The sequence below is a fragment of the Theropithecus gelada genome, chromosome 5 (assembly GCF_003255815.1).
Source record: "Theropithecus gelada isolate Dixy chromosome 5, Tgel_1.0, whole genome shotgun sequence".
Taxonomy (NCBI): domain Eukaryota; kingdom Metazoa; phylum Chordata; class Mammalia; order Primates; family Cercopithecidae; genus Theropithecus; species Theropithecus gelada.
In genome coordinates, this window is record NC_037672.1 from 17,853,998 (window position 1) to 17,869,293 (window position 15,296).

The following is a 15,296-nucleotide window of genomic DNA, read 5'->3' on the forward strand; positions in this document are numbered from 1 at the left end:
AGAAAGCCAGTGAAGCCTAAGGAGGGCCATTTACTGGGTCTCTCTCAAAAGCAAGAGAATTCAGAAATGTTCTGATTAAAATAGACCTTACTTTTTCTTCAGTCTCCCTCATGCTTTGCATCTTGTGTTGCTCTACTGTGTTTGATGAGAGAGGAAAGAGGCCAGAGAATGATGGATGTAGATATATAGGTGGATGGGATGAGGCGAGGATAGATTGTTTTTGACCATCAAGATACAGAAGGACTAGCTTCAAAATATTGCTGATGAGCAATATTGCTCAACATACTGCTATTTAAGGCAACTTGAAAAAGAGAATTTAAGAGAATTATCTTGAATGTGGAAGGATGTGAATTGCTTTCTTTGATCTATATACGGAAATGTGAAGATGAGACGGAAGATTTAGAGGCTCTTCAGCTTGGGAAGTTTAGAAACCCAGGAAAAGTCAGATTAATTTTATGCTATGAATTGTCTCTGAAGGGATCTTCTTTTTGACCTTTCTTAGTTTAGTTTGTGATAGTTTGAGCTTGTCTCTTCAATATTAAGAAAGTCAGAGAAGAATTTGTTTTGGTTCAGGAAATAATATATGGTAAATTTCCCACTCTGTTTTATGTCAGACTTGGGAAATCCCTGCCCTGAAGGATAAAGACCTGGACTTGGTGATTTTTGAATTTCCCTCAAACACACACCCTCCCTTGTGTATAGCTCCTGAACAACTGAAAACATTCAATATAATGCTCATTAAAAAAATGAATTAATTGGAATGAACTATTCCCCGTGGCTGGCATGTGACCTTCAAGCCACTGCTGAATTTTCATAGGAAACTCATTTATACATTGTATTAGCTCCCCCTTGTGTCTATCCAGCAGTGGATTTGGCAAACAGGAAATAAAGGTATCTCTTCTTTATCTACTTCCCTCCCCTTAGTAGAGTGTTTAGGACAGAATTGCTGATCAGGGATAATTACACTCTCAAGTGAAGAAAAACCCAAGTCATTGAAATTAGTGAAACTAAGACCCTTTGTGCTCTAACTCCAATGATGTATTCTCACTCACATGATTCATTCCGTAAAGACCCTGTATAACTGTCCATAGAGTGAATGCCTCACCAACCTGCAGACATGAGTATGACGTAGTACAGATGATGATAGGTGACATCAAATAAATAAGAAGTCAAGAATGCTATGGTACACCATTAATTTTCCAGTGCTATTATTTTCCATAGTCCATTAAGGCCATCTGAAGGCATTTCCTCTAAACACTAAAAATAAAGTGAAATAAAAATAATAAACAACTTGTTCCAGTCATCAACTCTTATCCTGTTTGCTTATCACCTGGATATGATATGTATTTTAAATCATCTATTTCATCTTGATGGAATTTTGTCCACTCTATTTTGTTAAATAACGGTAGCTGACTTTTCTGTTTGGGGATTGTTTTCTTTTTTTTTTTTTTTTGAGACAGAGTCTCGCTCTGTCACCCAGGCTGGAGTGCAGTGGCGCGATCTCAGCTCACTGCAAGCGCCACCTCCCGGGTTCCTGCCATTCTCCTGCCTCAGCCTCCCGAGTAGCTGGGACTACAGGCGCCCGCCACCACGCCTGGCTAATTTTTTTTGTATTTTTAGTAGAGACAGGGTTTCCCCATGTTAGCCAGGATGGTCTCAATCTTCTGACCTTGTGATCCGCCTGCCTCAGCCTCCCAAAGTGCTGGGATTACAGGCGTGAGCCACTGCGCCCGGCCGGGGGATTGTTTTCTTATGCCTGTCTCAATCCACTCTTACTGTGTTTAGCTTGGGAGACCAATGCTAAATGCTGTTGTCATTCACCTTTAGCACAGCATGGGGTTGCGGAGGTGGGAATCTTAGTCCAGTTCATTCTCAACCAACAAAAGGTGGAAATGAACTGGATTCCCAGCCTTGAACCCTTCTTTTCTGACTCTAGGACTGGCTTCTGTTGTTTACAACAAGTGTTTTTCAAATAATTTAAAGGGCTACCTGCTACCAAGGTCAGCTGGGTGCTTGTAAACTGCAGAATCGGGTGCTCCCACCAACCTTATCAAATCAGAACCTTGGCTTCTCATATCATCTCTTCCTGTTTGCTTTCTGTATATATTTAATTTTTTTTTAAATCACTGTTTTTTAAATCTCTGCCATCTTGTTTTTAAAAATAATCCTTAGGTTAAGTTTACAATTATTATTAAATATTCATCCACATTGCCACATAATAAGTATTGGCCAAACTCCCACTATGTGCCACATGCAGATGCCTATGATGCAGAGACTCATAGAATGATGTCTTATAAATAAGACATAAATACAACAGGACAGAGTTGACATCCTAGCTTGCTTTGTGTCCATGGGAAATTGGTCATCAGCTGGTTAGTCCTACCATTGGATTCAGACTTGCAGGGGCATTCAGATCGAGATCGATGATTCAATTCTCTTCAAAATGGACAGTCTCTTAAAAGGGAGTAAAAGGAACAAAGGAAACAACCTGTCAGAAATTCAAGAAAGAAGACCTCAGGTAGTCCTGATATAACAGTTAGGGAGGTGTAAGCTAAAAGATGACAGGCCAAAAATCCAGCTAAACCCATCTCACTGTGTATCCAACTAACCAGCCCACTTCCTGCAGCCCCCACTGGTTCCCTTTAAAAGGAACTCACCGTGGAAGCAGGTGAGGGAATTTGTAACAGAGCATGATCAAAAGTGAACTGGGTAAGCGAGGGAAAGCAATTACACAGGCAGATCATTAATTGGAAGGCTTATCTCTTCAGTGAGTTTGGAATGTGTAAGCTGTAGTGTTGTGAATTGAATTTCATGCACTCCTATTGTGTGTGAAGAGCTGGCTGTGTGTGGGAGGTGCTGAATGATTTGCCGAAAGTGTTGTAAGAACACCAGCAATCAAAAAGCCACTGGGCTCTGAAAAGCCGGGAATTGAGTGACAGTGCAGAAGCATGAAGGCTGAAGCGAATTGAGACTTTTCACTGAAATGGAGCTTGAAGTGGAGGGAGTGCAATCAGTCATGAAAGACTGTGAAGAGAAAGGCAGGGCGGAGGTCTTGCTAAGATCTCATTTCATCAATCAATCCCCTGCTGAGACAAGGTCTACCTGGGCCTGGGGTAAAACGCTCCTTGAAGTTCGTAAAACTTATAAACAAGGGCCTGTTAGGAATCATCAACCTCTATTGAGGGGAAATAAAAAGTCATTTTAAACCATTCACATATTTAGACAGGACACAGAGAAACATGAGGAAGAGGAAAATCGAGTTTCCTCCCATTTTTAAAAATTTATTTATAGATTTTTTTATTTTACTTTAAGTTCTGAGATATATGTGCAGAACATGCAGGTTTATTACATAGGTATACATGTGCCATGGTGGTTTGTTGTACCTATCAACCCATCATCTAGGTTTTAAGCCCCCTGGTACCAGCCACTGCAAAAACACACCAAAATATAAAGACCAACGACACTAAGAAGAAACTGCTTCAACTAATATGAAAAATAACCAGCTAGCATCATGATGACAGGATCAAATGACAATATTAACCTTAACCTTAAATGGAAATGGGCTAAATGTCCCAATTAAAAGACACAGACTGGCAAATTGGATAAAGAGTCAAGACCCGTCAGTGTACTGTATTCAGGAGACCCATCTCACATGCAAAGACACACATAAGCTCAAAATAAAGGGATGAAGGAATATTTACCAAGCAAATGGAAAGAAAAAAAAAAAAAAAAAAAAAGGCAGGGATTGCAATCCTAGTCTCTTCCCTTTCTTATACACCATTCCCCTAACCTATGCACTTACCCACTCAGACTTTCAAACTCTTTGGCATTGTTCCAACAAGCCATGCTACCTCTAACCCTGTTTCCTTTGCCTGGAACACCTCCTGTATATTTTTTCTCTCTAATCACTACAACCCAACTTTTAAGTCCTAGTTCTAATTCCTCTTCGAAATGAGTCCAAGTTAAGAATACTTGTTCTGTAACCTCAAAGTAGCTTTTATCATAACACTTCACATCTGGCCCCTGCCTAATCTCAATAGTTAGACATACTTTTCTACTTTTCCTTCAATTTCCTCAGCCTATGTACCTGCACACATGCTAGGATATCTTCTTCAAAGCTTCTGAATTTCTCTTCATCCTTTAGAACTTCCTTCAAATGTCATTTCCTCAATGGAGCCTTTTGGGATCCTCAAGTCAAATAGTCTAACAGCAGTCTGCACCTCAACTTTGGAATACTGATTATTTGCCTCCTGTCTTCCTCACTAAACTGTAAGCTTAGTGAGGTCAGGACTCTTACCTGTGTTGGTCTCCATAGATTTCCTGCTTTCTAGTATAGTGCCTGGCATTCTTGATGCTCCAACAATTATGCATTGTCTTTATTCTGTCCTCTGAGTGGGTTGTGAGATCCTCGAGGTTAAGGGCTCTGTCTTAGATTTGTTTCCTCAGGTTATAACAAAATACTTGGTGCGTAATTGGTCTTAAATAAATACCTATTAAATGAATAAATGCTAGAAGAAAATACCTAGAGCAGGGCTTCTCCTCCTAGGCAATATTGATTGACATTTTGGGCCAGACGATAGTTGCTGTGCAGGTCTGCCTGGTACACTGTAGGATGTTTAGCAGTGCCCCTGGCCTCCACCCACCAGATGCCAGTAGCATCCCACAATTGTGAAATGTCTCCAAACATTGCCCAATATTCCCAGTGTGAGTGGGAGACTGGGCTGAGCATCAGTCAAAATCACCCCAGGCTGAGAATCGCAAATCTAAGGTAAATACTTTTAAATCACCCAAACAGATAAATACACATTTCTAGTTTTTATAGAAAAATTGACCTATGAATAATGGATAAAAATTATAATAATATATATATTCAGGATTATTTAAAGATTCATTTCATTGATAAAGGCTACATTCCAACACTCTTCAAGAAGTTCATTTCTATGTAGGCAGATAGAGGAATTAATAAATTTTCTGAGAACATTCTACCAAGGGTTATATTAGATAACATAGCTAGAAGCATCCTAGCTCAGCGCCCGCTCATAGTCGCATTTCAGTTAATGCTATTTCTCTTTTCCTGATCTAATCAAAGCATTTGATGTCAAATGGTCACAGCTAACAATGAAAAACTGGGAAGAGTTTAGTCATATGAACACACACACACATAAACACAGAGTCTATTTAGTTAATTTTTTTTAAAGGCAAAATTTTGATTGACCGAGTTCTTTGTTAGGGGGTTGCTATGTTGACACAGAGGGCTGGTTAAATTTCTTTCCTGCTGGGGAACACTAAATTACATCCCACCAACTTAAGCTCCCCTGGAGTGAATCACAGAGTGGTTGACTTTAGAGTTCATTGAAGGTGAGAGTTTGAGTTCTATGAGGTCAGATTTTCTCCATGAAGCAGAACAAACAAAAATGTATAATACTGGGCTTCTTGGTATAATTTTTAAAAGTAGAGGGCCCCACTGGTTTCCTTCCACCCCCACCTTCCACCACCAACTCGTTCCTTGAAAGAAAGTGTAAGAATTATCTCCCGAGGCTACTGGCAGATGGAGAGTTTCTGGGTAAGTAGGTTTTTTTTTTTCTTCCACACTCAGGGGCATTCATGGCTGACTGAGTAGTAAATTCACTCTGTGTTTCAGTTCACAAATATAGAAGTAATAAGAGAAGCTCTGCATGTGTATTGGCCAAAATGGAAAAGGGACAATACACAACAGGGGTTTGTAAGAAAACACATTCTGCCAGAAAAATATGATTGCAATTTTAGAAAGAATTGCCAAATTGGAAAGTACAGGAAAGTGTAGAGGGCATGTACTTTAAATTGAGGCAAATCTTAGATATAACAATTTATGAAATAAGATTTGCAAGCATAAACCGTCTATTTAGATTGCAATGTGGTTACAAGCCTGGCAGGGAGTGAATGAGGAGATTGGGACTAGGGAAGACAGGCTTGTAGGAATGTCTGCAGAACACCTAGGATTATTACTGCTGCAATTCAGTGAGCTCTATTTTCCCATTTGGAATTAGATTAAAACTGTTTGGCTATAGGTTCCCTAATGTCAAATATTTTGTGGGGTACACAGAAAACTCTCAATACATTTCTGTTTTCTGTGAGCCATCCACAAAATTTTCTTCATAATTTCTAAATTAAAAACTAAGCAAAGTTTTGTATTTCCTTCCTTTCTTCAACTTAAGATTTCTTTCCTGTAAGACACTTGCACATAAATTTAATGTCTTTAAGTAGCTACGTGATTCTGCAAGAGTCATATAACCTTTCTGGCCTCATTTTCTACATTTGAAGAAGGAAAGATTTGGCAGCTTCAATAAAGTATTAATTCTTCTATCTGACTCTTTTCTGCTTGGATTCTATTTTATTTCCCTGATTAGTTTAAGATGAACTCAGGCTGAATAACGAGGGTTTGAGCTTCCCTGGACTAACCTTTATTTGTTTATGACTTGAAATCTACTGAAAAGAGATTTGTTATGTTCATAGATTCTTCTACGAGTATTGAGAAATATTAGAGAACAATGTTAACCCACAGTCGGAGTTTATGAACCAACATCAGGGATACACAGAAAGGATCCAACAGGCTAGGAAATGAATGGAAACAACTTAAGGGGAATTTACTACCTATTGGATCCATAATCTTGGACGGTTTGCTCTCCCTCTTCAACTTCTTAATCTGTATAATAGAGTTAGCCATTCTTTCTGTGAAAGTTTTCTAGGAAAACTTGGGAACCTGAGTCAAAAAGGAGAACCAGTGTTCACAGTGGCCTCAGATCAAGAAAAAGGGCAGGAGACCAGGAGAGGACTCATCATGGAATGTGAGGTTGCTCAGAATCATCTCTCTCCTGTATCTTGGAACCTCTTGTGGATGTATTCCATTGCAGTCCATCTGGTCCATTGCCCAGGTGTTTAATTTGTGGCTGCACCAATATTATCATGAGGTATTTCAGTAGCCTCTTTGTGACTTGACTTTTGTATTACACACAAACCAATCACCACCAGCCTCCTCATCTAGTAATCTATTATGTTGGTGCAAAAGTAATTGCGGTTTTCGCTGTTACTTCTCATGGCAAAAAAACAAACAAACAACAACAACAAAAAACCGCAATTACTTTTGCACCAACCTAATACTTGGGCATCTGTGACAAACTACAAGACTGGGTGCCATAAACAACAGAAACTTATTTTCTCAGCGTTCTGGAGGGTGGAAGTCCAAGATCTCAGGGTGCTGGCAGGGTTGGTACTTGTAGAGGCCTCTTTTTTGGGGTTGCACATTGCCAACTTTTTACTGTTTCCTCACATAGTCTTCCCTCTCATTAGTGTCTTCTCTTTTTCTTATAAGGAAACCAGTTCTATTGGATTGCAGCCTTACCCTATGACCTCAATTAATTATAATTCCCTCCGTAAAAGCTCTACTTCCAAATACAGTAACATTTGGTTTTAGGATTTCAACATGCAAATTTGGGTGGTGGAGGACACAGTTTAGTTCGTAATACTGATCATCTATTTAGTTTCCTTGTTTCCTATGGGTTTCATGGGCAAAGTGCTGAGGAAAGGCAGAATAGCAGGCACGCATTGAGTAAGTTATTGATAGATCCTAAGACAGGTTGGATCTATGGTTTGGAACTGTCATTTGCTGACTCCTACACATGATTTTATCTACCCAGAGGGCTGCATTGGAAATTCACAACCAATTATATGGAAGTAATACTGGACTTTGTGTTACACAATTTAAATTTGTTCTGTAGTCACCCTGTGGCCTTGAAAAAACATCACTTTTGACCTATCTGAGCCCTAATTTCCCCATATATAAATAAGAATAATAAGATACTATCCCTCTTTGAAGGTAGGCAAATTGCTAAATTAACTATTTACCATTTTTAGATGTGACCTATGTCTTCCTGTTACTCTTTACTGCTTCTAGTATTCCTTCCTTTATTTCAAAAGTGACCCCTGTTCCACCCCTTTCATGAAGTTTTCCATGGTATCCATGAATATCCCCTCATATTAGTACCTGTGATGGTTAATATTGAGTGTCAACTTGATTGGATTGAAGGATGCAAAGTATTGTTCCTGGGTGTGTCTGTGAGGGTGTTGGCAAAAACGATGAACATTTGAATCAGTGGACTGGGAGAGGCAGACCCACCATCAATCTGGGTGGGCACAGTCTAATCAGCTGCCAGCATGGCTCGAATAAAAGCAGGAAGAAGTTGGAAGGACTTGAATTGCCGAGTCTTGCAGGCTTCATCTTTCCCCCATGTTGGATGCTTCCTGTCCTCAACTATAGGACTCCAAGTTCTTCAGCTTTTGGACTCCTGGACCTACACCAGTGGGTTGCTAGGGGCTCCCGGACCTTCAACCACAGACTGAGGGCTGCACTGTCAGCTTCCCTGCTTTTGAGGTTTGGGGACTCGAACTGACTTCCTTGCTCCTCAGCTTGCAGATGGCCTATCATGGAACTTCACTTTGTGATCGTGTGAGTCAATACTCTTTAATAAATTCCTCTTTATGTATATATCTATCCTATTAGTTCTGCCCCTCCAGCGAACCCTAATACCATATTCCTATACAATTTTCATGATGCTTTAAATTAATGTATTGTTCTAGGATTCTTTATGGATGTCCTTGAAATATATTAAGGGTGAAGCATCTGTATTTTTAAGTTGTATTCCCATTACTTTCTCCAGCAATCATCTGCGTGCTGTACAGATGCAGCCATTGTTTCTTGAGCTGTCTCTAATTTAAAAAAATAAATATTAATTATAGAAAACCGTAAAAACCACACTCAGAAAGCCTTCACAGATACACTTGTGTAACTTTTATGCTTGTCACTTTGTCATAAAACCTAAAACAAACTTCTCTATCTGTTCATTTACTTTTTCTGCTCCCCACTATATTCTGAGATCATATAAAGCAGGCACTCTGTATAATTCTTCTCTATGTCCCTAGGACCATTATGCTGCCTGTTAGACAATAGGTTTTTAATATACTGGATGAAAGAAGTACATAACTGAAAGACAGCAGTTTAACTCGACTTTTATATTGTTCCACCAGTTAAATATTTATTCTTCCAGTATCTTACACCAGGGACTAGTGTCCCTTTACCCATTAAATAAGCCTTATGGAATACCTACAGTATGTTAGGATCTGTAATAGGCAACATGAATTTACAGAGATGAAAGTCCCAGCCTCTGACATCAGCCATAGAGAAGCAGCACACCAGCAAACAGACAACTAACTATACGATGGTCTAAGACACAATGAAACAGAAAGAAGCACAGAGGATTCAGCCCCCAGAGGAAGCCCAACAAATTTAGCCCTAACTGTTCCCATGCACTTGGCTCTCTCCTCTCCCATAGGCACCAGGCTTTTTCGCACCTTGCAGCCTCCACACCTATTCTTTCCTATGCCTTGAACATGCTTTTCCCACATGTGCACAGGATAGACTCCTATTAGTTGCTCATGTTCCAGCTTCAATGTCACCTCAAAAGAAAGACTTTCCTGATATTCTAATATTAAGTCCAACCACTAATATTCTTTCTTGCATGTCCTCTTCTTTGTTCTTGAGACATGGTCTCACTTTGTTTCCCAGGCTGGAGTGCAGTGACATGACCAAAACTCACCGCAGTATTGTTTGTTTGTTTGTTTGTTTGTTTTTGTAACGTGTGAAATTCCATAATGTAATTTTGTAATTTGATTTTTTACTCATTGAATGTTTTTCTTCCCCATTAGACTATGAGTGAAGGGAGAAACTGTGTCTCTTAATAAAACCCTTTATCTGAAGTGCAGAGACCAGTCTCTAGAATAATGTAAGAGCTCAATAAACATCATCACATAAATGCAAAAATGAATGAGCAGAGAGTAGCCCCAAAGAAACCAATGAAATGAAGGCACAAGAACAGCTAACAAGTAATATTTGTTTAGGATTACTTTATGAATCGAAGTGCTTTGTTATTCTTCTCTGCCCATTGGTTATAAGCAACAATTTGTAGATCTGAAAACCAAAACACAAAGCTAAGTCTCTCTCCCAGAGATAAAGTAATACATCGTGGAATTAGAACTCATAGTCGGTTTTTTGTTTGTTTGTTTGTTTTTTGACCAAATCCTCAACTTTACCTTGAATTATAACAGTACCTCAAGCAGCTTCTAGAATTGCTGAATGCACTATTCATCTTATTCTGGGGAAGCAAATATTTTACTACTCCAATGTATCTTACAAACACAAATATTCAGGATTCTTTTGCTTCCTTAAAAGTCCTGAGACTTTTCCATTTCTGCTTCTGAAATCTTTCCTTTTATTATAATGTTCATGATACTGTGTTTTATATTTCCTTGGCCCTGTTGTTACTCTGATAAGAAATATTAAATTTATGATAATATCTTGCATCTCCATGTACTTTGCATATTCTGCAGCAATTGCTCTGTTCACTGTTAATTCTTTGCCTCACCAAAGTTAATTCTTTTATTAACAATCACACGTTTTCAATGCTCTGTCTAGCCAATATCTTCTAATTTCTTTTTCCCATTCCCTTTATGTATTATTGAATTCTCTAAGTGAATTATTTAACTCTATATAGCATTTTGGAATGTGATTTGCATGAAACACCTTGTACAAACTAAAAGCGTATCATATTAAAATGACTGTAATTGCTTGAAGGAAGTACCCTCAGGAGTGTTTTATGCTATATATAATGGCTGTGGAGAAGTTTTGAGCTCCAATGTGACAATAACATGAAACAAGCAAAAATTGCTTGCACAGATTTGACTTACATTTAAGTAGATAAATTGTGTTTATGTGCCACCTGTTTTTTTGTTGTTGTTGTTGTTTTAAACTTTCTTTTTCTTTTTGACCTCAAAGGTAATGGAAAAAGAAGAAAGAGAATTTATCCCTTAATTAATCCCCACAACAATTTTTTGGAGTGGGTATTATTATCCCTATATTACAGTTAAGTCAAAAATTTATCTGTAACAGTAAGTCAAAGAGATTAGTTGCCTTACACATCTTTCTGATTCCAAAGTCTCTTGCCTTTCTCTAGATGCTGCTTGCTGAGAGAATATGTGGCAGCATATAGTGTCACTAAATAGATTATACTCTGATCCCCATACTCTTGTCACAGAGCTGAGCAAAGAGTAGGCTAGGGGCTTTTGAGGGAGTGATTTGTTGTTAAGTCTTCCAGAACTTGAACCTGGAAGTTAGGACCTTCTAACTAATACCATTGCTCTTAAAGTGGTACCAGCTCTGGCTGTTACCCCCATGCTTATATTTAAACTCTTTTGCTTAACTACAAAAGCCCTTGGTTGTCCAGACTTATCTATGACTTCGACCTAACTCAGAGTTTTCTCATTTTTCTCTGGTAAGATGATATATTGTTATTTTTGCAACACTTTCCTTTCAGCTCTACAAACACGTGTTTCTGAATGGTGGAGTGAATTGGCAAGTAATTTCACATTCCATTTTCTCAGAAGGAGATGGAGCAAGGAAAAATAACAAAATCTCATCTAACAAAGATGATGCTATTCTTCCAGAGGGACAGTGAGGCAACCTGGATGGCAAATGTAGGTTGTTTTTTATTGCCTCTCAGTTACATTATAAATCTCAGCTAACAGAATTAGTGCCCTTTCATCAATATGGGGTTGGACTGTGGCTAGGAGAAAAATGCATGTTTATCATAACAAAGTTTGCTCATTTAATGGCAGACATGGTCAGCAGGTGTTGAGGGGCCCATGTTCAGATAACTTCATGTTATTAGAATATGCTCCTTCTCTATAAGCAGACCTTTATGAAGATTTATGTGAGGCGGTCCCTAATTCCAACACACATGGGCACTCACACACTGATAGTGTTCATCTGAGATTTGTTTGGTCCTCCCTGAATCTATATGATAAAGAATTTGTACACATGCATCTTAAATTAGAGCGTTTGACCTGATGGCAACAGTTGGCTTTGCATGGCCTTTGGAAGGCCAAGTATGAACCTGAAATATAGAAGTAAAACTTTTTCGATCTAGGTGGCTTGTAGAAGACTCCTATTATCTATAAAGGGCAAAATTGACATTTTAATCACTCTTCATAGTTTCGTAACATATATTAGAGAACAAAATGAAGAGGATTATATTACCTTTAAAAATATCCCATGTTAGCTACGTTAACTTTTAAAGCCTATATCAGTGTTGATTCTTCTTGAAATGGTTCTAAGTATCTCTAGCTAGGAATGAGTTTATTTACCCTTAAGAGCATTTTGATGTTTTTGAACTTTGCCATTGATTCACAACAAAGCTTACTGAAGATGTAATGTGTGCCGGGAAATGTGTGCAGCTTTAAAGATGCTGAAATTAGTAAGTTGACATAAGTGCATACATCAAGTTTCCTCATAGGAACATGAATTGCCTAAGCTTTAAAGTAAAAGGCTTCCCTTTTGAATAGGCACCAGTAAATTTCCCAATTCTAGCTTCTTGAAATTTGGCACACCAAATAAGCTGAGTTTGCTAAATGTAATGTATAATGTTCTCTTTTACAAAAATTACACTATACTCAAAGAATAAATTTGCAAAATTGAATTTGCCCAACCCAGGGAACCACTACTAGGTATTACCAGGAATTAAATCAGTTTTGCATATCTTGGCCTTCTAATCTTTATTATGATAGTCATGGATGTTAATGTTCAAATACTAATATAAAAATGGCACTTAGGTACCAGTTTGTTCTGTAACAAACTTCTATAACAAACTTCCTATTATAAAAATCGCATTATAAAAGTAATATTTTTTTTCAGTGTGGGAGTGTGGTTTGAGGAGTTTAGATTCCTATTTAAAATTACAAACTTTCTGCAGAGATTTAAATGGCAAAATGTTTAAACAAACAGAACATAAATGCTTAGGTATACAGTTTTGAAATCACAAAGAAAATAAAAAATGTGGTTATATCTTGTTCTTGACCAATAATAATATGTGACTAATAATCTCACAATATTTACAGTCACTGGCACCATTATTTGCATATTACTACTATCCATTCATAAGCTTCTCTCATCTTTACCTTCCTTCGTTACAATAAAAAAGACATAAAGTCAATGAATTAAAGCAACAATGCTCATGAGGAATAATTTCCTGATCATGTCACTAGTCTGTGACCTCAGCACAATGCCACATATGTTCTCAAAAACAGCAACCACTTGTTAAATTCTTACTATTTTCTACATATAAGCATTTCTGTATAAAATACTTAACTTACCATTATTTCAGCTCTGTGAGATTGGTACTGATTGTAGTCCCACATTAGCAGGAATAAAGTGGCGTCTAAGTTAGTAAATAGCCACACTGGGATTTGACACCAGTACTGGTGTCTCCACAGACCATCATCTTATACAGCCCACCTTGATTATTCCTCTCATTAATTAGCTGTCATTATGAAAATGAGAGCTGTAGAAATACCTTGCTTTATCAACACAAGTCAGGTTGTAAGGAAGAATTAGTACATTTTTTTGTATAAAAAATTTGAACATAATACACAAGAAAGGAATATATGCTAATGGGTCCATTATAAACTTTCAGTTATTCCTTACTCAAGTAATAACAACCATTCTGACCCACTGTGTTTAAAAGGTACATCTTTTTTGTGGTTTAAATTATGTTTCTCTTCTTCACTGGTTCTGATGATTTTCTCTAGTTTGTTTTATAATTTTCATGCTGCATTTTCTACTCCTTGCTTTGGTACTGTTTTTATCAGCAGTAGAAAAAAATTGCATTTTGCTTATACGCTAGGCAGAATTGTAGTCTTTAAATACATTTTCTTTATTAGTTGATTGTGGTTTTCTAAGAATAACTTTGCTTCGTAAGAATGGGTCATGCTATCTATTGTTCAACAAGTGCAATGGATAAAGATCAGACCTCTGAAATCACACTGTTTTAATACAGCTGTATTCATGTAAATAAGTCACTTAACTTTACACACACACACACACACACACACACACACACACACAGACTCATTTTTTTTCCTAATTCTTTTATTATTTTTTTGAGACGGAGTCTCACTCTGTCGCCCAGGCTTGAGTGCCTGATCTCGGCTCACTGCAAGCTCCGCCTCCCGGGTTCACACCATTCTCCTGCCTCAGCCTCCCGAGTAGCTGGGACTACAGGCTCATGTGAAAATGCCCTGCTATTTTTTAATATTTTTAGTAGAGACGGGGTTTCACCGTGTTAGCCAGGATGGTCTTGATATCCTGACCTCGTGATCCACCTGCCTTGGCCTCCCTCTGAGCCAACGCGCCCGGCCATGTTTTATTTTTCTTAAATTTTAGTTTCGGGGGTCCATGGTTTGTTACATGGATATATTGTGTGATGATGAGGTTCGGGCGCCTAATGATCCTGGCACCCAAAGAGTGAAGATAGTACCCAACAAGTAGTTTTTCAACCCTTCCCCTCTCTCCCTCCTTCCCCCTTTTGGAATCTCCAGTGTTTATTGATCCCATCTTTTTGTTCATGTGTACCCAATGTTTAACTCCCACTTATAAGTGAGAACATGCAGTCTTTGTTTTTCTGTTTATGCATTAATTCACTTAGGATAGTGGCCTCCAGCTGCATTTCTGTTGCTGCAAAGGGCATGATTTCATTCTTTTTTATGGCTGCATAGTATTCCACAGTATGCATACCACATTTTCTTTCTCCAGTCCGCTACTGATGGACACCTGGGTTGATTCTATGCCTTTGCTATTGTGAATAGTGCTGCAATGATATATGAGTGCAGGTGTCTTTTTGGTCAAATGGTTTACTTTTGTTTGGGTCTATACCCAGTAATGGTGCTGAGTCAAATGGTAATTCTAGTTTTAATTCTTTGAAAAATCTCCACACTGCTTTCTGCAGGGGCTGAGCTAATTTTCATTCCCACCAACAGTGTATAAGCATTCCCTTTTCCCTGTAATCTTGCTAACATCAGTTATTTTCTGATTTTTAAATAATAGCCATCCTGACTGGCATGAGATGGTAGGTATCTCACTGTGTTTTTGATTTGTGTGTCTGATGATTAGTGATGTTGAGCATTTTTTCATGTTTCTTTGCCACTTGTCTGTCTTCTTTTGAGAAGTGTCTGTTCATATCCTTTGCCCACTTTTTAATGAGGTTATTTGTGTTTAACCTCTTTAAATCTTAGTTTAGTAACCTGTAAGGTGTAACTAGTAGTTAAGTTACAGTGAAGTATTTGCAACAGTGTAAAAGCCCTATACATGTTAGATGTTTCTTACCACGCTAAGGATGTTTCCTTGTCTTTTTGATTTACTGAATTTTTTATTCATG